The sequence below is a fragment of the Lissotriton helveticus genome, chromosome 4_1 (assembly GCF_964261635.1).
Source record: "Lissotriton helveticus chromosome 4_1, aLisHel1.1, whole genome shotgun sequence".
NCBI lineage: Eukaryota > Metazoa > Chordata > Amphibia > Caudata > Salamandridae > Lissotriton > Lissotriton helveticus.
This window is the reverse complement of record NC_136063.1, coordinates 1,200,634,421-1,200,655,752: the sequence shown is the minus strand read 5'-3', so window position 1 is coordinate 1,200,655,752 and position 21,332 is coordinate 1,200,634,421. Positions and strand designations below refer to the sequence as shown.

Below are 21,332 nucleotides of genomic sequence, written 5' to 3'. Positions count from 1 at the left end.
TTTTCTTTATGGTGTTCAAGAGAATATTGTTTTTTCACTTTCATAATATTTTATAAGTTCACAGTCTTCTCTACTCAAACACTTTAGATAAAGACGCTTCACTTATTCAAAAACACCTCTCTAATTTGAAGTTTACCCTATTCATAGAATTTTAAAATATACCTTGCTGAAGAATAGATTAGTTGTATTCAACAACCGAGTGATCATTCAGCTCTATCTTGTTCTTTGTCATTTTCTTTTCGCTATTTCAGTCAATGCATTCCTACATAAATCTTCACAATACCAAGAATTTTATATCGTTTTATGATAACTTTTTCTAAAGTTCATAGAACCAGACGTTTATTCTTAAATTGTATTCAACACTTGTTTGATGAAAATTATTTCTAAAGCATGGAGAAAACAGTTAGGTGCTGCTGAGATTTGAACTCAGGATTTCCTGTTTACGAGACAGGCGCTTTAACCACTAAGCCACAGCACCAACGTCAATGAAGTAAAATTCATGAATAATTTATTGTTGATGATGAAAATTTGTTTCCTGCTATTAATTCTTCTTTATATGTACTGTAATCTTAATCAGAAAAAGATACTCAATCACTAAACAAGTATTAATAGGTTTTAATAAACAAGTACTCTTATAAAACCCAATTTCTTGAATACTTCACAATTTTCTTTTCATGAAGGCATTAATATTGCTCAAATAGAGGTAGTAATGTCATCTACGTCTTTTTCACAGATATGTCTTTTTTTATTTTGCAATAACAGTATTTACTCTATAATCTTGAAAATACTTGGGTTTTTATGAGGTTTAAGATGATCTGTTCAACAGTAAGATTAATCAGACTTTTATATTTTAATTGTATCAAAATAGGACCTAATGAAAATGATTTGTTATATAACAACGAGAAAAGCAAGGCACTGCTGAGAGTTGAACTCAGGATCTCCTGTTTACTAGACAGGCGCTTTAACCAGCTAAGCCACAGCACCCCCTTGAGTCTTAAGTTTGAAAGACTTTTCTTTATGGTGTTCAAGAGAATGTTGTTTTTTCACTTTCATAATATTTTATAAGTTCACAGTCTTCTCTACTCAAACACTTTAGATGAAGACGCTTCACTTATTCAAAAACACCTCTCTAATTTGAAGTTTACCCTATTCATAGAATTTTAAAATATACCTTGATGAAGAATGGATTATTTGTATTCAACAACCGAGTGATCATTCAGCTCTATCTTGTTCTTTGTCATTTTATTTTCGCTATTTCAGTCAATGCATTCCTACAAAAATCTTCACAATACCAAGTTTTTTATTTCTTTTTATGATAACTTTTTCTAAAGTTCATAGAAACAGACGTTTATTCTTAAATTGTATTCAACACTTGTTTGATGAAAATGATTTCTAATGCATGGAGAAAACCGGTGCTGCTGAGATACAAACCCAGGATTTCCTGTTTACAGGACGCGTGCTTTAACCACTAAGCCACAGCACCAACGTCAATGAAATAAAATTCATGAATAATTTATTGTTGATGATGAAAATTTGTTTCCTGCTGTTAATTCTTCTTTATATGTACTGTAATCTTAATCACAAAAAGATACTCAATCACTAAACAAGTATTAATAAGTTTTAATAAACAAGTACTCTAATAAAACCCAGTTTCATTTCTTGAATACTTTACAATTTTCTTTTCATGGAGGCATTAATATTGCTCAAATAGAGGTAGTAATGTCATCTACGTATTTTTCATTGATATGTTTTTTTTTATTTTGCAATAACAGTATTCACTCTATAATCTTGAAAATACTTGGGTTTTTATGAGGTTTAAGATGATCTGTTCAACAGTAAGATTAATCGGACTTTTATATTTAAATTATATCAAAATAGGACCTAATAAAAATGGTTTGTTATATAACAAAGAGAAAAGCAATCCACTGCTGAGAGTTGAACTCAGGATCTCCTGTTTACTAGACAGGCGCTTTAACCAGCTAGGCCACAGCACGCCCTTGAGTCTTAAGTTTGAAAGACTTTTCTTTATGGTGTTCAAGAGAATATTGTTTTTTCACTTTCATAATATTTTATAAGTTCACAGTCTTCTCTACTCAAACACTTTAGATGAAGATGCTTCACGTATTCAAAAACACCTCTCAAATTTGAAGTTTACTCTATTCATGGAATTTTAAAATATACCTTGCTGAAGAATGGATTAGTTGTATTCAACAACCGAGTGATCATTCAGCTCTATCTTGTTCTTTGGCATTTTCTTTTCGCTATTTCAGTCAATGCATTCCTACAAAAATCTTCACAATACCAAGTATTTTATTTCGTTTTATGATAACTTTTTCTAAAGTTCATAGAACCAGACGTTTATTCTTAAATTGTATTCAACACTTGTTTGATGAAAATTATTTCTAAAGCATGGAGAAAACAGTTAGGTACTGCTGAGATTTGAACTCAGGATTTCCTGTTTACGAGACAGGCGCTTTAACCACTAAGCCACAGCACCAACGTCAATGAAGTAAAATTCATGAATAATTTATTGTTGATGATGAAAATTTGTTTCCTGCTATTAATTCTTCTTTATATGTACTGTAATCTTAATCAGAAAAAGATACTCAATCACTAAACAAGTATTAATAGGTTTTAATAAACAAGTACTCTTATAAAACCCAATTTCTTGAATACTTTACAATTTTCTTTTCATGAAGGCATTAATATTGCTCAAATAGAGGTAGTAATGTCATCTACGTCTTTTTCACAGATATGTCTTTTTTTATTTTGCAATAACAGTATTTACTCTATAATCTTGAAAATACTTGGGTTTTTACGAGGTTTAAGATGATCTGTTCAACAGTAAGATTAATCAGACTTTTATATTTTAATTGTATCAAAATAGGACCTTATGAAAATGATTTGTTATATAACAACGAGAAAAGCAAGGCACTGCTGAGAGTTGAACTCAGGATCTCCTGTTTACTAGACAGGCGCTTTAACCAGCTAAGCCACAGCACCCCCTTGAGTCTTAAGTTTGAAAGACTTTTCTTTATGGTGTTCAAGAGAATATTGTTTTTTCACTTTCATAATATTTTATAAGTTCACAGTCTTCTCTACTCAAACACTTTAGATGAAGACGCTTCACTTATTCAAAAACACCTCTCTAATTTGAAGTTTACCCTATTCATAGAATTTTAAAATATACCTTGCTGAAGAATGGATTATTTGTATTCAACAACCGAGTGATCATTCAGCTCTATCTTGTTCTTTGTCATTTTATTTTCGCTATTTCAGTCAATGCATTCCTACAAAAATCTTCACAATACCAAGTATTTTATTTCGCTTTATGATAACTTTTTCTAAAGTTCATAGAACCAGACGTTTATTCTTAAATTGTATTCAACACTTGTTTGATGAAAATTATTTCTAAAGCATGGAGAAAACAGTTATGTGCTGCTGAGATTTGAACTCAGGATTTCCTGTTTACGAGACAGGCGCTTTAACCACTAAGCCACAGCACCAACGTCAATGAAGTAAAATTCATGAATAATTTATTGTTGATGATGAAAATTTGTTTCCTGCTATTAATTCTTCTTTATATGTACTGTAATCTTAATCAGAAAAAGATACTCAATCACTAAACAAGTATTAATAGGTTTTAATAAACAAGTACTCTTATAAAACCCAATTTCTTGAATACTTTACAATTTTCTTTTCATGAAGGCATTAATATTGCTCAAATAGAGGTAGTAATGTCATCTACGTCTTTTTCACAGATATGTCTTTTTTTATTTTGCAATAACAGTATTTACTCTATAATCTTGAAAATACTTGGGTTTTTACGAGGTTTAAGATGATCTGTTCAACAGTAAGATTAATCAGACTTTTATATTTTAATTGTATCAAAATAGGACCTTATGAAAATGATTTGTTATATAACAACGAGAAAAGCAAGGCACTGCTGAGAGTTGAACTCAGGATCTCCTGTTTACTAGACAGGCGCTTTAACCAGCTAAGCCACAGCACCCCCTTGAGTCTTAAGTTTGAAAGACTTTTCTTTATGGTGTTCAAGAGAATATTGTTTTTTCACTTTCATAATATTTTATAAGTTCACAGTCTTCTCTACTCAAACACTTTAGATGAAGACGCTTCACTTATTCAAAAACACCTCTCTAATTTGAAGTTTACCCTATTCATAGAATTTTAAAATATACCTTGCTGAAGAATGGATTATTTGTATTCAACAACCGAGTGATCATTCAGCTCTATCTTGTTCTTTGTCATTTTATTTTCGCTATTTCAGTCAATGCATTCCTACAAAAATCTTCACAATACCAAGTATTTTATTTCGCTTTATGATAACTTTTTCTAAAGTTCATAGAACCAGACGTTTATTCTTAAATTGTATTCAACACTTGTTTGATGAAAATTATTTCTAAAGCATGGAGAAAACAGTTATGTGCTGCTGAGATTTGAACTCAGGATTTCCTGTTTACGAGACAGGCGCTTTAACCACTAAGCCACAGCACCAACGTCAATGAAGTAAAATTCATGAATAATTTATTGTTGATGATGAAAATTTGTTTCCTGCTATTAATTCTTCTTTATATGTACTGTAATCTTAATCAGAAAAAGATACTCAATCACTAAACAAGTATTAATAGGTTTTAATAAACAAGTACTCTTATAAAACCCAATTTCTTGAATACTTTACAATTTTCTTTTCATGAAGGCATTAATATTGCTCAAATAGAGGTAGTAATGTCATCTACGTCTTTTTCACAGATATGTCTTTTTTTATTTTGCAATAACAGTATTTACTCTATAATCTTGAAAATACTTGGGTTTTTATGAGGTTTAAGATGATCTGTTCAACAGTAAGATTAATCAGACTTTTATATTTTAATTGTATCAAAATAGGACCTAATGAAAATGATTTGTTATATAACAACGAGAAAAGCAAGGCACTGCTGAGAGTTGAACTCAGGATCTCCTGTTTACTAGACAGGCGCTTTAACCAGCTAAGCCACAGCACCCCCTTGAGTCTTAAGTTTGAAAGACTTTTCTTTATGGTGTTCAAGAGAATATTGTTTTTTCACTTTCATAATATTTTATAAGTTCACAGTCTTCTCTACTCAAACACTTTAGATGAAGACGCTTCACTTATTCAAAAACACCTCTCTAATTTGAAGTTTACCCTATTCATAGAATTTTAAAATATACCTTGCTGAAGAATGGATTATTTGTATTCAACAACCGAGTGATCATTCAGCTCTATCTTGTTCTTTGTCATTTTATTTTCGCTATTTCAGTCAATGCATTCCTACAAAAATCTTCACAATACCAAGTATTTTATTTCGCTTTATGATAACTTTTTCTAAAGTTCATAGAACCAGACGTTTATTCTTAAATTGTATTCAACACTTGTTTGATGAAAAGTATTTCTAAAGCATGGAGAAAACAGTTAGGTGCTGCTGAGATTTGAACTCAGGATTTCCTGTTTACGAGACAGGCGCTTTAACCACTAAGCCACAGCACCAACCTCAATGAAGTAAAATTCATGAATAATTTATTGTTGATGATGAAAATTTGTTTCCTGCTATTAATTCTTCTTTATATGTACTGTAATCTTAATCAGAAAAAGATACTCAATCACTAAACAAGTATTAATAGGTTTTAATAAACAAGTACTCTTATAAAACCCAATTTCTTGAATACTTTACAATTTTCTTTTCATGAAGGCATTAATATTGCTCAAATAGAGGTAGTAATGTCATCTACGTCTTTTTCACAGATATGTCTTTTTTTATTTTGCAATAACAGTATTTACTCTATAATCTTGAAAATACTTGGGTTTTTATGAGGTTTAAGATGATCTGTTCAACAGTAAGATTAATCAGACTTTTATATTTTAATTGTATCAAAATAGGACCTAATGAAAATGATTTGTTATATAACAACGAGAAAAGCAAGGCACTGCTGAGAGTTGAACTCAGGATCTCCTGTTTACTAGACAGGCGCTTTAACCAGCTAAGCTACAGCACCCCCTTGAGTCTTAAGTTTGAAAGACTTTTCTTTATGGTGTTCAAGAGAATATTGTTTTTTCACTTTCATAATATTTTATAAGTTCACAGTCTTCTCTACTCAAACACTTTAGATGAAGACGCTTCACTTATTCAAAAACACCTCTCTAATTTGAAGTTTACCCTATTCATAGAATTTTAAAATATACCTTGCTGAAGAATGGATTATTTGTATTCAACAACCGAGTGATCATTCAGCTCTATCTTGTTCTTTGTCATTTTATTTTCGCTATTTCAGTCAATGCATTCCTACAAAAATCTTCACAATACCAAGTATTTTATTTCGCTTTATGATAACTTTTTCTAAAGTTCATAGAACCAGACGTTTATTCTTAAATTGTATTCAACACTTGTTTGATGAAAAGTATTTCTAAAGCATGGAGAAAACAGTTAGGTGCTGCTGAGATTTGAACTCAGGATTTCCTGTTTACGAGACAGGCGCTTTAACCACTAAGCCACAGCACCAACCTCAATGAAGTAAAATTCATGAATAATTTATTGTTGATGATGAAAATTTGTTTCCTGCTATTAATTCTTCTTTATATGTACTGTAATCTTAATCAGAAAAAGATACTCAATCACTAAACAAGTATTAATAGGTTTTAATAAACAAGTACTCTTATAAAACCCAATTTCTTGAATACTTTACAATTTTCTTTTCATGAAGGCATTAATATTGCTCAAATAGAGGTAGTAATGTCATCTACGTCTTTTTCACAGATATGTCTTTTTTTATTTTGCAATAACAGTATTTACTCTATAATCTTGAAAATACTTGGGTTTTTATGAGGTTTAAGATGATCTGTTCAACAGTAAGATTAATCAGACTTTTATACTTTAATTGTATCAAAATAGGACCTAAAGAAAATGATTTGTTATATAACAAAGAGAAAAGCAAGGCACTGCAGAGAGATGAATTCAGGATCTCCTGCTTACTAGACAGGCGCTTTAACCAGCTAAGCCACAGCACCCCCTTGAGTCTTAAGTTTGAAAGACTTTTCTTTATGGGGTTAAGAGAATATTGTTTTTTCACTTTCATAATATTTTATAAGTTCACAGTCTTCTCTACTCAAACACTTTTGATGAAGACGCTTCACTTATTCAAAAACACCTCTCTAATTTGAAGTTTACCCAATTCAAAGAATTTTAAAATATACCTTGCTGAAGAATGGATTAGTTGTATTCAACAACCGAGTGATCATTCGGCTCTATCTTGTTCTTTGTCATTTTCTTTTCGCTATTTCAGTCAATGCATTCCTACAAAAATCTTCACAATAGCAAGTTTTTTATTTCTTTTTATGATAACTTTTTCTAAAGTTCATAGAACCAGACGTTTATTCTTAAATTGTATTCAACACTTGTTTGATGAAAATGCGTTCTAAAGCATGGAGAAAACCGGTGCTGCTGAGATTCGAACTCAGGATTTCCTGTTTACGGGACGCGTGCTTTAACCACTTAGCCACAGCACCAACGTCAATGAAATAAAATTCATGAATAAATTATTGTTGATGATGAAAATTTGTTTCCTGCTATTAATTCTACTTTATGGTGTTCAAGAGAATATTGTTTTTTCACTTTCATAATATTTTATAAGTTCACAGTCTTCTCTACTCAAACACTTTAGATGAAGATGCTTCACGTATTCAAAAACACCTCTCAAATTTGAAGTTTACCCTATTCATGGAATTTTAAAATATACCTTGCTGAAGAATGGATTAGTTGTATTCAACAACCGAGTGATCATTCAGCTCTATCTTGTTCTTTGTCATTTTCTTTTTGCTATTTCAGTCAATGCATTCCTACAAAAATCTTCACAATACCAAGTATTTTATATCGTTTTATGATAACTTTTTCTAAAGTTCATAGAACCAGACGTTTATTCTTAAATTGTATTCAACACTTGTTTGATGAAAATTATTTCTAAAGCATGGAGAAAACAGTTAGGTGCTGCTGAGATTTGAACGTAGTAATTCTTGTTTACGAGACAGGCGCTTTAACCACTAAGCCACAGCACCAAAGTCAATGAAATAAAATTCATGAATAATTTATTGTTGATGATGAAAATTTGTTTCCTGCTATTAATTCTTCTTTATATGTACTGTAATCCTAATCACAAAAAGATACTCAATTACTAAACAAGTATTAATAAGTTTTAATAAACAATTACTCTAATAAAACCCAATTTCATTTCTTGAATACTTTACAATTTTCTTTTCATGAAGGCATTAATATTGCTCAAATAGAGGTAGTAATGTCATCTACGTCTTTTTCATAGATATGTCTTTTTTTATTTTGCAATAACAGTATTCACTCTATAATCTTGAAAATGCTTGGGTTTTTATGAGGTTTAAGATGATCTGTTCAACAGTAAGATTAATCAGACTTTTATATTTTAATTGTATCAAAATAGGACCTAATGAAAATGATTTGTTATATAACAAAGAGAAAAGCAAGACACTGCTGAGAGTTGAACTCAGGATCTCCTGTTTACTAGACAGGCGCTTTAACCAGCTAAGCCACAGCACCCCCTTGAGTCTCAAGTTTGAAAGACTTTTCTTTATGGTGTTCAAGAGAATATTGTTTTTTCACTTTCATAATATTTTATAAGTTCACAGTCTTCTCTACTCAAACACTTTAGATAAAGACGCTTCACTTATTCAAAAACACCTCTCTAATTTGAAGTTTACCCTATTCATAGAATTTTAAAATATACCTTGCTGAAGAATAGATTAGTTGTATTCAACAACCGAGTGATCATTCAGCTCTATCTTGTTCTTTGTCATTTTCTTTTCGCTATTTCAGTCAATGCATTCCTACATAAATCTTCACAATACCAAGAATTTTATATCGTTTTATGATAACTTTTTCTAAAGTTCATAGAACCAGACGTTTATTCTTAAATTGTATTCAACACTTGTTTGATGAAAATTATTTCTAAAGCATGGAGAAAACAGTTAGGTGCTGCTGAGATTTGAACTCAGGATTTCCTGTTTACGAGACAGGCGCTTTAACCACTAAGCCACAGCACCAACGTCAATGAAGCAAAATTCATGAATAATTTATTGTTGATGATGAAAATTTGTTTCCTGCTATTAATTCTTCTTTATATGTACTGTAATCTTAATCAGAAAAAGATACTCAATCACTAAACAAGTATTAATAGGTTTTAATAAACAAGTACTCTTATAAAACCCAATTTCTTGAATACTTCACAATTTTCTTTTCATGAAGGCATTAATATTGCTCAAATAGAGGTAGTAATGTCATCTATGTCTTTTTCACAGATATGTCTTTTTTTATTTTGCAATAACAGTATTTACTCTATAATCTTGAAAATACTTGGGTTTTTATGAGGTTTAAGATGATCTGTTCAACAGTAAGATTAATCAGACTTTTATATTTTAATTGTATCAAAATAGGACCTAATGAAAATGATTTGTTATATAACAACGAGAAAAGCAAGGCACTGCTGAGAGTTGAACTCAGGATCTCCTGTTTACTAGACAGGCGCTTTAACCAGCTAAGCCACAGCACCCCCTTGAGTCTTAAGTTTGAAAGACTTTTCTTTATGGTGTTCAAGAGAATGTTGTTTTTTCACTTTCATAATATTTTATAAGTTCACAGTCTTCTCTACTCAAACACTTTAGATGAAGACGCTTCACTTATTCAAAAACACCTCTCTAATTTGAAGTTTACCCTATTCATAGAATTTTAAAATATACCTTGCTGAAGAATGGATTATTTGTATTCAACAACCGAGTGATCATTCAGCTCTATCTTGTTCTTTGTCATTTTATTTTCGCTATTTCAGTCAATGCATTCCTACAAAAATCTTCACAATACCAAGTTTTTGATTTCTTTTTATGATAACTTTTTCTAAAGTTCATAGAAACAGACGTTTATTCTTAAATTGTATTCAACACTTGTTTGATGAAAATGATTTCTAATGCATGGAGAAAACCGGTGCTGCTGAGATACAAACCCAGGATTTCCTGTTTACAGGACGCGTGCTTTAACCACTAAGCCACAGCACCAACGTCAATGAAATAAAATTCATGAATAATTTATTGTTGATGATGAAAATTTGTTTCCTGCTGTTAATTCTTCTTTATATGTACTGTAATCTTAATCACAAAAAGATACTCAATCACTAAACAAGTATTAATAAGTTTTAATAAACAAGTACTCTAATAAAACCCAGTTTCATTTCTTGAATACTTTACAATTTTCTTTTCATGGAGGCATTAATATTGCTCAAATAGAGGTAGTAATGTCATCTACGTATTTTTCATTGATATGTTTTTTTTTATTTTGCAATAACAGTATTCACTCTATAATCTTGAAAATACTTGGGTTTTTATGAGGTTTAAGATGATCTGTTCAACAGTAAGATTAATCGGACTTTTATATTTAAATTATATCAAAATAGGACCTAATAAAAATGGTTTGTTATATAACAAAGAGAAAAGCAATCCACTGCTGAGAGTTGAACTCAGGATCTCCTGTTTACTAGACAGGCGCTTTAACCAGCTAGGCCACAGCACGCCCTTGAGTCTTAAGTTTGAAAGACTTTTCTTTATGGTGTTCAAGAGAATATTGTTTTTTCACTTTCATAATATTTTATAAGTTCACAGTCTTCTCTACTCAAACACTTTAGATGAAGATGCTTCACGTATTCAAAAACACCTCTCAAATTTGAAGTTTACTCTATTCATGGAATTTTAAAATATACCTTGCTGAAGAATGGATTAGTTGTATTCAACAACCGAGTGATCATTCAGCTCTATCTTGTTCTTTGGCATTTTCTTTTCGCTATTTCAGTCAATGCATTCCTACAAAAATCTTCACAATACCAAGTATTTTATTTCGTTTTATGATAACTTTTTCTAAAGTTCATAGAACCAGACGTTTATTCTTAAATTGTATTCAACACTTGTTTGATGAAAATTATTTCTAAAGCATGGAGAAAACAGTTAGGTACTGCTGAGATTTGAACTCAGGATTTCCTGTTTACGAGACAGGCGCTTTAACCACTAAGCCACAGCACCAACGTCAATGAAGTAAAATTCATGAATAATTTATTGTTGATGATGAAAATTTGTTTCCTGCTATTAATTCTTCTTTATATGTACTGTAATCTTAATCAGAAAAAGATACTCAATCACTAAACAAGTATTAATAGGTTTTAATAAACAAGTACTCTTATAAAACCCAATTTCTTGAATACTTTACAATTTTCTTTTCATGAAGGCATTAATATTGCTCAAATAGAGGTAGTAATGTCATCTACGTCTTTTTCACAGATATGTCTTTTTTTATTTTGCAATAACAGTATTTACTCTATAATCTTGAAAATACTTGGGTTTTTACGAGGTTTAAGATGATCTGTTCAACAGTAAGATTAATCAGACTTTTATATTTTAATTGTATCAAAATAGGACCTTATGAAAATGATTTGTTATATAACAACGAGAAAAGCAAGGCACTGCTGAGAGTTGAACTCAGGATCTCCTGTTTACTAGACAGGCGCTTTAACCAGCTAAGCCACAGCACCCCCTTGAGTCTTAAGTTTGAAAGACTTTTCTTTATGGTGTTCAAGAGAATATTGTTTTTTCACTTTCATAATATTTTATAAGTTCACAGTCTTCTCTACTCAAACACTTTAGATGAAGACGCTTCACTTATTCAAAAACACCTCTCTAATTTGAAGTTTACCCTATTCATAGAATTTTAAAATATACCTTGCTGAAGAATGGATTATTTGTATTCAACAACCGAGTGATCATTCAGCTCTATCTTGTTCTTTGTCATTTTATTTTCGCTATTTCAGTCAATGCATTCCTACAAAAATCTTCACAATACCAAGTATTTTATTTCGCTTTATGATAACTTTTTCTAAAGTTCATAGAACCAGACGTTTATTCTTAAATTGTATTCAACACTTGTTTGATGAAAATTATTTCTAAAGCATGGAGAAAACAGTTATGTGCTGCTGAGATTTGAACTCAGGATTTCCTGTTTACGAGACAGGCGCTTTAACCACTAAGCCACAGCACCAACGTCAATGAAGTAAAATTCATGAATAATTTATTGTTGATGATGAAAATTTGTTTCCTGCTATTAATTCTTCTTTATATGTACTGTAATCTTAATCAGAAAAAGATACTCAATCACTAAACAAGTATTAATAGGTTTTAATAAACAAGTACTCTTATAAAACCCAATTTCTTGAATACTTTACAATTTTCTTTTCATGAAGGCATTAATATTGCTCAAATAGAGGTAGTAATGTCATCTACGTCTTTTTCACAGATATGTCTTTTTTTATTTTGCAATAACAGTATTTACTCTATAATCTTGAAAATACTTGGGTTTTTATGAGGTTTAAGATGATCTGTTCAACAGTAAGATTAATCAGACTTTTATATTTTAATTGTATCAAAATAGGACCTAATGAAAATGATTTGTTATATAACAACGAGAAAAGCAAGGCACTGCTGAGAGTTGAACTCAGGATCTCCTGTTTACTAGACAGGCGCTTTAACCAGCTAAGCCACAGCACCCCCTTGAGTCTTAAGTTTGAAAGACTTTTCTTTATGGTGTTCAAGAGAATATTGTTTTTTCACTTTCATAATATTTTATAAGTTCACAGTCTTCTCTACTCAAACACTTTAGATGAAGACGCTTCACTTATTCAAAAACACCTCTCTAATTTGAAGTTTACCCTATTCATAGAATTTTAAAATATACCTTGCTGAAGAATGGATTATTTGTATTCAACAACCGAGTGATCATTCAGCTCTATCTTGTTCTTTGTCATTTTATTTTCGCTATTTCAGTCAATGCATTCCTACAAAAATCTTCACAATACCAAGTATTTTATTTCGCTTTATGATAACTTTTTCTAAAGTTCATAGAACCAGACGTTTATTCTTAAATTGTATTCAACACTTGTTTGATGAACATTATTTCTAAAGCATGGAGAAAACAGTTAGGTGCTGCTGAGATTTGAACTCAGGATTTCCAGTTTACGAGACAGGCGCTTTAACCACTAAGCCACAGCACCAACCTCAATGAAGTAAAATTCATGAATAATTTATTGTTGATGATGAAAATTTGTTTCCTGCTATTAATTCTTCTTTATATGTACTGTAATCTTAATCAGAAAAAGATACTCAATCACTAAACAAGTATTAATAGGTTTTAATAAACAAGTACTCTTATAAAACCCAATTTCTTGAATACTTTACAATTTTCTTTTCATGAAGGCATTAATATTGCTCAAATAGAGGTAGTAATGTCATCTACGTCTTTTTCACAGATATGTCTTTTTTTATTTTGCAATAACAGTATTTACTCTATAATCTTGAAAATACTTGGGTTTTTATGAGGTTTAAGATGATCTGTTCAACAGTAAGATTAATCAGACTTTTATATTTTAATTGTATCAAAATAGGACCTAATGAAAATGATTTGTTATATAACAACGAGAAAAGCAAGGCACTGCTGAGAGTTGAACTCAGGATCTCCTGTTTACTAGACAGGCGCTTTAACCAGCTAAGCCACAGCACCCCCTTGAGTCTTAAGTTTGAAAGACTTTTCTTTATGGTGTTCAAGAGAATATTGTTTTTTCACTTTCATAATATTTTATAAGTTCACAGTCTTCTCTACTCAAACACTTTAGATGAAGACGCTTCACTTATTCAAAAACACCTCTCTAATTTGAAGTTTACCCTATTCATAGAATTTTAAAATATACCTTGCTGAAGAATGGATTATTTGTATTCAACAACCGAGTGATCATTCAGCTCTATCTTGTTCTTTGTCATTTTATTTTCGCTATTTCAGTCAATGCATTCCTACAAAAATCTTCACAATACCAAGTATTTTATTTCGCTTTATGATAACTTTTTCTAAAGTTCATAGAACCAGACGTTTATTCTTAAATTGTATTCAACACTTGTTTGATGAAAAGTATTTCTAAAGCATGGAGAAAACAGTTAGGTGCTGCTGAGATTTGAACTCAGGATTTCCTGTTTACGAGACAGGCGCTTTAACCACTAAGCCACAGCACCAACCTCAATGAAGTAAAATTCATGAATAATTTATTGTTGATGATGAAAATTTGTTTCCTGCTATTAATTCTTCTTTATATGTACTGTAATCTTAATCAGAAAAAGATACTCAATCACTAAACAAGTATTAATAGGTTTTAATAAACAAGTACTCTTATAAAACCCAATTTCTTGAATACTTTACAATTTTCTTTTCATGAAGGCATTAATATTGCTCAAATAGAGGTAGTAATGTCATCTACGTCTTTTTCACAGATATGTCTTTTTTTATTTTGCAATAACAGTATTTACTCTATAATCTTGAAAATACTTGGGTTTTTATGAGGTTTAAGATGATCTGTTCAACAGTAAGATTAATCAGACTTTTATATTTTAATTGTATCAAAATAGGACCTAATGAAAATGATTTGTTATATAACAATGAGAAAAGCAAGGCACTGCTGAGAGTTGAACTCAGGATCTCCTGTTTACTAGACAGGCGCTTTAACCAGCTAAGCCACAGCACCCCCTTGAGTCTTAAGTTTGAAAGACTTTTCTTTATGGTGTTCAAGAGAATATTGTTTTTTCACTTTCATAATATTTTATAAGTTCACAGTCTTCTCTACTCAAACACTTTAGATGAAGACGCTTCACTTATTCAAAAACACCTCTCTAATTTGAAGTTTACCCTATTCATAGAATTTTAAAATATACCTTGCTGAAGAATGGATTATTTGTATTCAACAACCGAGTGATCATTCAGCTCTATCTTGTTCTTTGTCATTTTATTTTCGCTATTTCAGTCAATGCATTCCTACAAAAATCTTCACAATACCAAGTATTTTATTTCGCTTTATGATAACTTTTTCTAAAGTTCATAGAACCAGACGTTTATTCTTAAATTGTATTCAACACTTGTTTGATGAAAATTATTTCTAAAGCATGGAGAAAACAGTTAGGTGCTGCTGAGATTTGAACTCAAGATTTCCTGTTTACGAGACAGGCGCTTTAACCACTAAGCCACAGGACCAACGTCAATGAAGTAAAATTCATGAATAATTTATTGTTGATGATGAAAATTTGTTTCCTGCTATTAATTCTTCTTTATATGTACTGTAATCTTAATCAGAAAAAGATACTCAATCACTAAACAAGTATTAATAGGTTTTAATAAACAAGTACTCTTATAAAACCCAATTTCATTTCTTGAATACTTTACAATTTTCTTTTCATGAAGGCATTAATATTGCTCAAATAGAGGTAGTAATGTCATCTACGTCTTTTTCATAGATATGTCTTTTTTTTATTTTGCAATAACAGTATTCACTCTATAATCTTGAAAATACTTGGGTTTTTATGAGGTTTAAGATGATCTGTTCAACAGTAAGATTAATCAGACTTTTATATTTTAATTGTATCAAAATAGGACCTAATGAAAATGATTTGTTATATAACAAAGAGAAAAGCAAGGCACTGCTGAGAGTTGAACTCAGGATCTCCTGTTTACTAGACAGGTGCTTTAACCAGCTAAGCCACAGCACCCCCTTGAGTCTTAAGTTTGAAAGACTTTTCTTTATGGTGTTCAAGAGAATATTGTTTTTTCACTTTCATAATATTTTATAAGTTCACAGTCTTCTCTACTCAAACACTTTAGATGAAGACGCTTCACTTATTCAAAAACACCTCTCTAATTTGAAGTTTACCCTATTCATAGAATTTTAAAATATACCTTGCTGAAGAATGGATTAGTTGTATTCAACAACCGAGTGATCATTCAGCTCTATCTTGTTCTTTGTCATTTTCTTTTCGCTATTTCAGTCAATGCATTCCTACAAAAATCTTCACAATACCAAGTATTTTATTTCGTTTTATGATAACTTTTTCTAAAGTTCATAGAACCAGACGTTTATTCTTAAATTGTATTCAACACTTGTTTGATGAACATTATTTCTAAAGCATGGAGAAAACAGTTAGGTGCTGCTGAGATTTGAACTCAGGATTTCCAGTTTACGAGACAGGCGCTTTAACCACTAAGACACAGCACCAACATCAATGAAGTAAAATTCATGAATAATTTATTGTTGATGATGAAAATTTGTTTCCTGCTATTAATTCTTCTTTATATGTACTGTAATCTTAATCAGAAAAAGATACTCAATCACTAAACAAGTATTATTAGGTTTTAATAAACAAGTACTCTTATAAAACCCAATATCATTTCTTGAATACTTTACAATTTTCTTTTCATGAAGGCATTAATATTGCTCAAATAGAGGTAGTAATGTCATCTACGTCTTTTTCACAGATATGTCTTTTTTTATTTTGCAATAACAGTATTCACTCTATAATCTTGAAAATACTTGGGTTTTTATGAGGTTTAAGATGATCTGTTCAACAGTAAGATTAATCAGACTTTTATATTTTAATTGTATCAAAATAGGACCTAATGAAAATGATTTGTTATATAACAAAGAGAAAAGCAAGGCACTGCTGAGAGTTGAACTCAGGATCTCCTGTTTATTAGACAGGTGCTTTAACCAGCTAAGCCACAGCACCCCCTTGAGTCTTAAGTTTGAAAGACTTTTCTTTATGGTGTTCAAGAGAATATTGTTTTTTCACTTTCATAATATTTTATAAGTTCACAGTCTTCTCTACTCAAACACTTTAGATGAAGACGCTTCACTTATTCAAAAACACCTCTCTAATTTGAAGTTTACCCTATTCATAGAATTTAAAAATATACCTTGCTGAAGAATGGATTAGTTGTATTCAACAACCGAGTGATCATTCGGCTCTATCTTGTTCTTTGTCATTTTCTTTTCGCTATTTCAGTCAATGCATTCCTACAAAAATCTTCACAATACCAAGTATTTTATTTCGTTTTATGATAACTTTTTCTAAAGTTCATAGAACAAGACGTTTATTCTTAAATTGTATTCAACACTTGTTTGATGAAAATTATTTCTAAAGCATGGAGAAAACAGTTAGGTGCTGCTGAGATTTGAACTCAGGATTTTCTGTTTACGAGACAGGCGCTTTAACCACTAAGCCACAGCACCAACGTCAATGAAGTAAAATTCATGAATAATTTATTGTTGATGATGAATATTTGTTTCCTGCTATTAATTCTTCTTTATATGTACTGTAATCTTAATCAGAAAAAGATACTCAATCACTAAACAAGTATTAATAGGTTTTAATAAACAAGTACTCTTATAAAACCCAATTTCATTTCTTGAATACTTTACAATTTTCTTTTCATGAAGGCATTAATATTGCTCAAATAGAGGTAGTAATGTCATCTACGTCTTTTTCATAGATATGTATTTTTTTTATTTTGCAATAACAGTATTCACTCTATAATCTTGAAAATACTTGGGTTTTTATGAGGTTTAAGATGATCTGTTCAACAGTAAGATTAATCAGACTTTTATATTTTAATTGTATCAAAATAGGACCTAATGAAAATGATTTGTTATATAACAAAGAGAAAAGCAAGGCACTGCTGAGAGTTGAACTCAGGATCTCCTGTTTACTAGACAGGTGCTTTAACCAGCTAAGCCACAGCACCCCCTTGAGTCTTAAGTTTGAAAGACTTTTGTTTATGGTGTTCAAGAGAATATTGTTTTTCCACTTTCATAATATTTTATAAGTTCACAGTCTTCTCTACTCAAACACTTTAGATGAAGACGCTTCACTTATTCAAAAACACCTCTCTAATTTGAAGTTTACCCTATTCATAGAATTTTAAAATACACCTTGCTGAAGAATGGATTAGTTGTATTCAACAACCGAGTGATCATTCAGCTCTATCTTGTTCTTTGTCATTTTCTTTTCGCTATTTCAGTCAATGCATTCCTACAAAAATCTTCACAATACCAAGTATTTTATTTCGTTTTATGATAACTTTTTCTAAAGTTCATAGAACCAGACGTTTATTCTTAAATTGTATTCAACACTTGTTTGATGAACATTATTTCTAAAGCATGGAGAAAAAAGTTAGGTGCTGCTGAGATTTGAACTCAGGATTTCCAGTTTACGAGACAGGCGCTTTAACCACTAAGACACAGCACCAACGTCAACGAAGTAAAATTCATGAATAATTTATTGTTGATGATGAAAATTTGTTTCCTGCTATTAATTCTTCTTTATATGTACTGTAATCTTAATCAGAAAAAGATACTCAATCATAAAACAAGTATTATTAGGTTTTAATAAACAAGTACTCTTATAAAACCCAATATCATTTCTTGAATACTTTACAATTTTCTTTTCATGAAGGCATTAATATTGCTCAAATAGAGGTAGTAATGTCATCTACATCTTTTTCACAATATGTCTTTTTTTATTTTGCAATAACAGTATTCACTCTATAATCTTGAAAATACTTGGGTTTTTATGAGGTTTAAGATGATCTGTTCAACAGTAAGATTAATCAGACTTTTATATTTTAATTGTATCAAAATAGGACCTAATGAAAATGATTTGTTATATAACAAAGAGAAAAGCAAGGCACTGCTGAGAGTTGAACTCAGGATCTCCTGTTTACTAGACAGGTGCTTTAACCAGCTAAGCCACAGCACCCCCTTGAGTCTTAAGTTTGAAAGACTTTTCTTTATGGTGTTCAAGAGAATATTGTTTTTTCACTTTCATAATATTTTATAAGTTCACAGTCTTCTCTACTCAAACACTTTAGATGAAGACGCTTCACTTATTCAAAAACACCTCTCTAATTTGAAGTTTACCCTATTCATAGAATTTAAAAATATACCTTGCTGAAGAATGGATTAGTTGTATTCAACAACCGAGTGATCATTCGGCTCTATCTTGTTCTTTGTCATTTTCTTTTCGCTATTTCAGTCAATGCATTCCTACAAAAATCTTCACAATACCAAGTATTTTATTTCGTTTTATGATAACTTTTTCTAAAGTTCATAGAACCAGACGTTTATTCTTAAATTGTATTCAACACTTGTTTCTATGAACATTATTTCTAAAGCATGGAGAAAAAAGTTAGGTGCTGCTGAGATTTGAACTCAGGATTTCCAGTTTATGAGACAGGCGCTTTAACCACTAAGACACAGCACCAACGTCAATGAAGTAAAATTCATGAATAATTTATTGTTGATGATGAAAATTTGTTTCCTGCTATTAATTCTTCTTTATATGTACTGTAATCTTAATCAGAAAAAGATACTCAATCACTAAACAAGTATTATTAGGTTTTAATAAACAAGTACTCTTATAAAACCCAATTTCATTTCTTGAATACTTTACAATTTTCTTTTCATGAAGGCATTAATATTGCTCAAATAGAGGTAGTAATGTCATCTACGTCTTTTTCATAGATATGTATTTTTTTATTTTGCAATAACAGTATTCACTCTATAATCTTGAAAATACTTGGGTTTTTATGAGGTTTAAGATGATCTGTTCAACAGTAAGATTAATCAGACTTTTATATTTTAATTGTATCAAAATAGGACCTAATGAAAATGATTTGTTATATAACAAAGAGAAAAGCAAGGCACTGCTGAGAGTTGAACTCAGGATCTCCTGTTTACTAGACAGGTGCTTTAACCAGCTAAGCCACAGCACCCCCTTGAGTCTTAAGTTAGAAAGACTTTTGTTTATGGTGTTCAAGAGAATATTGTTTTTTCACTTTCATAATATTTTATAAGTTCACAGTCTTCTCTACTCAAACACTTTAGATGAAGACGCTTCACTTATTCAAAAACACCTCTCTAATTTGAAGTTTACCCTATTCATAGAATTTTAAAATATACCTTGCTGAAGAATGGATTAGTTGTATTCAACAACCGAGTGAGCATTCAGCTCTATCTTGTTCTTTGTCATTTTCTTTTCGCTATTTCAGTCAATGCATTCCTACAAAAATCTTCACAATACCAAGTATTTTATTTCGTTTAATGATAACTTTTTCTAAAGTTCATAGAACCAGACGTTTATTCTTAAATTGTATTCAACACTTGTTTGATGAACATTATTTCTAAAGCATGGAGAAAAAAGTTAGGTGCTGCTGAGATTTGAACTCAGGATTTCCAGTTTACGAGACAGGCGCTTTAACCACTAAGACACAGCACCAACGTCAATGAAGTAAAATTCATGAATAATTTATTGTTGATGATGAAAATTTGTTTCCTGCTATTAATTCTTCTTTATATGTACTGTAATCTTAATCAGAAAAAGATACTCAATCATAAAACAAGTATTATTAGGTTTTAATAAACAAGTACTCTTATAAAACCCAATATCATTTCTTGAATACTTTACAATTTTCTTTTCATGAAGGCATTAATATTGCTCAAATAGAGGTAGTAATGTCATCTACATCTTTTTCACAATATGTCTTTTTTTATTTTGCAATAACAGTATTCACTCTATAATCTTGAAAATACTTGGGTTTTTATGAGGTTTAAGATGATCTGTTCAACAGTAAGATTAATCAGACTTTTATATTTTAATTGTATCAAAATAGGACCTAATGAAAATGATTTGTTATATAACAAAGAGAAAAGCAAGGCACTGCTGAGAGTTGAACTCAGGATCTCCTGTTTACTAGACAGGTGCTTTAACCAGCTAAGCCACAGCACCCCCTTGAGTCTTAAGTTTGAAAGACTTTTCTTTATGGTGTTCAAGAGAATATTGTTTTTTCACTTTCATAATATTTTATAAGTTCACAGTCTTCTCTACTCAAACACTTTAGATGAAGACGCTTCACTTATTCAAAAACACCTCTCTAATTTGAAGTTTACCCTATTCATAGAATTTAAAAATATACCTTGCTGAAGAATGGATTAGTTGTATTCAACAACCGAGTGATCATTCGGCTCTATCTTGTTCTTTGTCATTTTCTTTTCGCTATTTCAGTCAATGCATTCCTACAAAAATCTTCACAATACCAAGTATTTTCTTTCGTTTTATGATAACTTTTTCTAAAGTTCATAGAACCAGACGTTTATTCTTAAATTGTATTCAACACTTGTTTGATGAACATTATTTCTAAAGCATGGAGAAAAAAGTTAGGTGCTGCTGAGATTTGAACTCAGGATTTCCAGTTTACGAGACAGGCGCTTTAACCACTAAGACACAGCACCAACGTCAATGAAGTAAAATTCATGAATAATTTATTGTTGATGATGAAAATTTGTTTCCTGCTATTAATTCTTCTTTATATGTACTGTAATCTTAA

At 30.6% G+C, this 21,332-nt stretch overlaps 33 non-coding genes across 33 annotated transcripts; all 33 read right to left on the bottom strand.

The window, feature by feature from the left end:
• Window positions 1–405: 405 nt before the first annotated feature.
• On the bottom strand, window positions 406–478 carry TRNAT-CGU (transfer RNA threonine (anticodon CGU)). The gene has a single exon. It is a non-coding gene; the product is annotated as a tRNA-Thr (tRNA).
• Window positions 479–910: 432 nt separating this feature from the next.
• Window positions 911–984, bottom strand: TRNAT-AGU (transfer RNA threonine (anticodon AGU)). Its single transcript has one exon. It is a non-coding gene; the product is annotated as a tRNA-Thr (tRNA).
• A 1,440-nt stretch (window positions 985–2,424) lies between these two features.
• On the bottom strand, window positions 2,425–2,497 carry TRNAT-CGU (transfer RNA threonine (anticodon CGU)). Its single transcript has one exon. It is a non-coding gene; the product is annotated as a tRNA-Thr (tRNA).
• A 432-nt stretch (window positions 2,498–2,929) lies between these two features.
• TRNAT-AGU (transfer RNA threonine (anticodon AGU)) lies at window positions 2,930–3,003 on the bottom strand. The gene has a single exon. It is a non-coding gene; the product is annotated as a tRNA-Thr (tRNA).
• Window positions 3,004–3,433: 430 nt separating this feature from the next.
• TRNAT-CGU (transfer RNA threonine (anticodon CGU)) lies at window positions 3,434–3,506 on the bottom strand. Its single transcript has one exon. It is a non-coding gene; the product is annotated as a tRNA-Thr (tRNA).
• Window positions 3,507–3,938: 432 nt separating this feature from the next.
• On the bottom strand, window positions 3,939–4,012 carry TRNAT-AGU (transfer RNA threonine (anticodon AGU)). The gene has a single exon. It is a non-coding gene; the product is annotated as a tRNA-Thr (tRNA).
• Window positions 4,013–4,442: 430 nt separating this feature from the next.
• Window positions 4,443–4,515, bottom strand: TRNAT-CGU (transfer RNA threonine (anticodon CGU)). The gene has a single exon. It is a non-coding gene; the product is annotated as a tRNA-Thr (tRNA).
• Window positions 4,516–4,947: 432 nt separating this feature from the next.
• TRNAT-AGU (transfer RNA threonine (anticodon AGU)) lies at window positions 4,948–5,021 on the bottom strand. Its single transcript has one exon. It is a non-coding gene; the product is annotated as a tRNA-Thr (tRNA).
• Window positions 5,022–5,451: 430 nt separating this feature from the next.
• TRNAT-CGU (transfer RNA threonine (anticodon CGU)) lies at window positions 5,452–5,524 on the bottom strand. The gene has a single exon. It is a non-coding gene; the product is annotated as a tRNA-Thr (tRNA).
• Window positions 5,525–5,956: 432 nt separating this feature from the next.
• On the bottom strand, window positions 5,957–6,030 carry TRNAT-AGU (transfer RNA threonine (anticodon AGU)). The gene has a single exon. It is a non-coding gene; the product is annotated as a tRNA-Thr (tRNA).
• A 430-nt stretch (window positions 6,031–6,460) lies between these two features.
• Window positions 6,461–6,533, bottom strand: TRNAT-CGU (transfer RNA threonine (anticodon CGU)). Its single transcript has one exon. It is a non-coding gene; the product is annotated as a tRNA-Thr (tRNA).
• Window positions 6,534–8,520: 1,987 nt separating this feature from the next.
• TRNAT-AGU (transfer RNA threonine (anticodon AGU)) lies at window positions 8,521–8,594 on the bottom strand. Its single transcript has one exon. It is a non-coding gene; the product is annotated as a tRNA-Thr (tRNA).
• A 430-nt stretch (window positions 8,595–9,024) lies between these two features.
• TRNAT-CGU (transfer RNA threonine (anticodon CGU)) lies at window positions 9,025–9,097 on the bottom strand. The gene has a single exon. It is a non-coding gene; the product is annotated as a tRNA-Thr (tRNA).
• A 432-nt stretch (window positions 9,098–9,529) lies between these two features.
• Window positions 9,530–9,603, bottom strand: TRNAT-AGU (transfer RNA threonine (anticodon AGU)). The gene has a single exon. It is a non-coding gene; the product is annotated as a tRNA-Thr (tRNA).
• A 1,440-nt stretch (window positions 9,604–11,043) lies between these two features.
• TRNAT-CGU (transfer RNA threonine (anticodon CGU)) lies at window positions 11,044–11,116 on the bottom strand. Its single transcript has one exon. It is a non-coding gene; the product is annotated as a tRNA-Thr (tRNA).
• A 432-nt stretch (window positions 11,117–11,548) lies between these two features.
• On the bottom strand, window positions 11,549–11,622 carry TRNAT-AGU (transfer RNA threonine (anticodon AGU)). The gene has a single exon. It is a non-coding gene; the product is annotated as a tRNA-Thr (tRNA).
• A 430-nt stretch (window positions 11,623–12,052) lies between these two features.
• TRNAT-CGU (transfer RNA threonine (anticodon CGU)) lies at window positions 12,053–12,125 on the bottom strand. The gene has a single exon. It is a non-coding gene; the product is annotated as a tRNA-Thr (tRNA).
• A 432-nt stretch (window positions 12,126–12,557) lies between these two features.
• TRNAT-AGU (transfer RNA threonine (anticodon AGU)) lies at window positions 12,558–12,631 on the bottom strand. The gene has a single exon. It is a non-coding gene; the product is annotated as a tRNA-Thr (tRNA).
• Window positions 12,632–13,061: 430 nt separating this feature from the next.
• On the bottom strand, window positions 13,062–13,134 carry TRNAT-CGU (transfer RNA threonine (anticodon CGU)). Its single transcript has one exon. It is a non-coding gene; the product is annotated as a tRNA-Thr (tRNA).
• Window positions 13,135–13,566: 432 nt separating this feature from the next.
• On the bottom strand, window positions 13,567–13,640 carry TRNAT-AGU (transfer RNA threonine (anticodon AGU)). Its single transcript has one exon. It is a non-coding gene; the product is annotated as a tRNA-Thr (tRNA).
• Window positions 13,641–14,070: 430 nt separating this feature from the next.
• TRNAT-CGU (transfer RNA threonine (anticodon CGU)) lies at window positions 14,071–14,143 on the bottom strand. The gene has a single exon. It is a non-coding gene; the product is annotated as a tRNA-Thr (tRNA).
• Window positions 14,144–14,575: 432 nt separating this feature from the next.
• TRNAT-AGU (transfer RNA threonine (anticodon AGU)) lies at window positions 14,576–14,649 on the bottom strand. The gene has a single exon. It is a non-coding gene; the product is annotated as a tRNA-Thr (tRNA).
• A 430-nt stretch (window positions 14,650–15,079) lies between these two features.
• Window positions 15,080–15,152, bottom strand: TRNAT-CGU (transfer RNA threonine (anticodon CGU)). The gene has a single exon. It is a non-coding gene; the product is annotated as a tRNA-Thr (tRNA).
• A 438-nt stretch (window positions 15,153–15,590) lies between these two features.
• Window positions 15,591–15,664, bottom strand: TRNAT-AGU (transfer RNA threonine (anticodon AGU)). The gene has a single exon. It is a non-coding gene; the product is annotated as a tRNA-Thr (tRNA).
• A 430-nt stretch (window positions 15,665–16,094) lies between these two features.
• TRNAT-CGU (transfer RNA threonine (anticodon CGU)) lies at window positions 16,095–16,167 on the bottom strand. The gene has a single exon. It is a non-coding gene; the product is annotated as a tRNA-Thr (tRNA).
• Window positions 16,168–17,108: 941 nt separating this feature from the next.
• Window positions 17,109–17,181, bottom strand: TRNAT-CGU (transfer RNA threonine (anticodon CGU)). The gene has a single exon. It is a non-coding gene; the product is annotated as a tRNA-Thr (tRNA).
• A 438-nt stretch (window positions 17,182–17,619) lies between these two features.
• TRNAT-AGU (transfer RNA threonine (anticodon AGU)) lies at window positions 17,620–17,693 on the bottom strand. Its single transcript has one exon. It is a non-coding gene; the product is annotated as a tRNA-Thr (tRNA).
• Window positions 17,694–18,123: 430 nt separating this feature from the next.
• Window positions 18,124–18,196, bottom strand: TRNAT-CGU (transfer RNA threonine (anticodon CGU)). The gene has a single exon. It is a non-coding gene; the product is annotated as a tRNA-Thr (tRNA).
• Window positions 18,197–18,632: 436 nt separating this feature from the next.
• TRNAT-AGU (transfer RNA threonine (anticodon AGU)) lies at window positions 18,633–18,706 on the bottom strand. Its single transcript has one exon. It is a non-coding gene; the product is annotated as a tRNA-Thr (tRNA).
• A 941-nt stretch (window positions 18,707–19,647) lies between these two features.
• Window positions 19,648–19,721, bottom strand: TRNAT-AGU (transfer RNA threonine (anticodon AGU)). The gene has a single exon. It is a non-coding gene; the product is annotated as a tRNA-Thr (tRNA).
• Window positions 19,722–20,151: 430 nt separating this feature from the next.
• TRNAT-CGU (transfer RNA threonine (anticodon CGU)) lies at window positions 20,152–20,224 on the bottom strand. The gene has a single exon. It is a non-coding gene; the product is annotated as a tRNA-Thr (tRNA).
• A 436-nt stretch (window positions 20,225–20,660) lies between these two features.
• On the bottom strand, window positions 20,661–20,734 carry TRNAT-AGU (transfer RNA threonine (anticodon AGU)). The gene has a single exon. It is a non-coding gene; the product is annotated as a tRNA-Thr (tRNA).
• Window positions 20,735–21,164: 430 nt separating this feature from the next.
• Window positions 21,165–21,237, bottom strand: TRNAT-CGU (transfer RNA threonine (anticodon CGU)). The gene has a single exon. It is a non-coding gene; the product is annotated as a tRNA-Thr (tRNA).
• Between the last annotated feature and the right edge of the window lie 95 nt (window positions 21,238–21,332).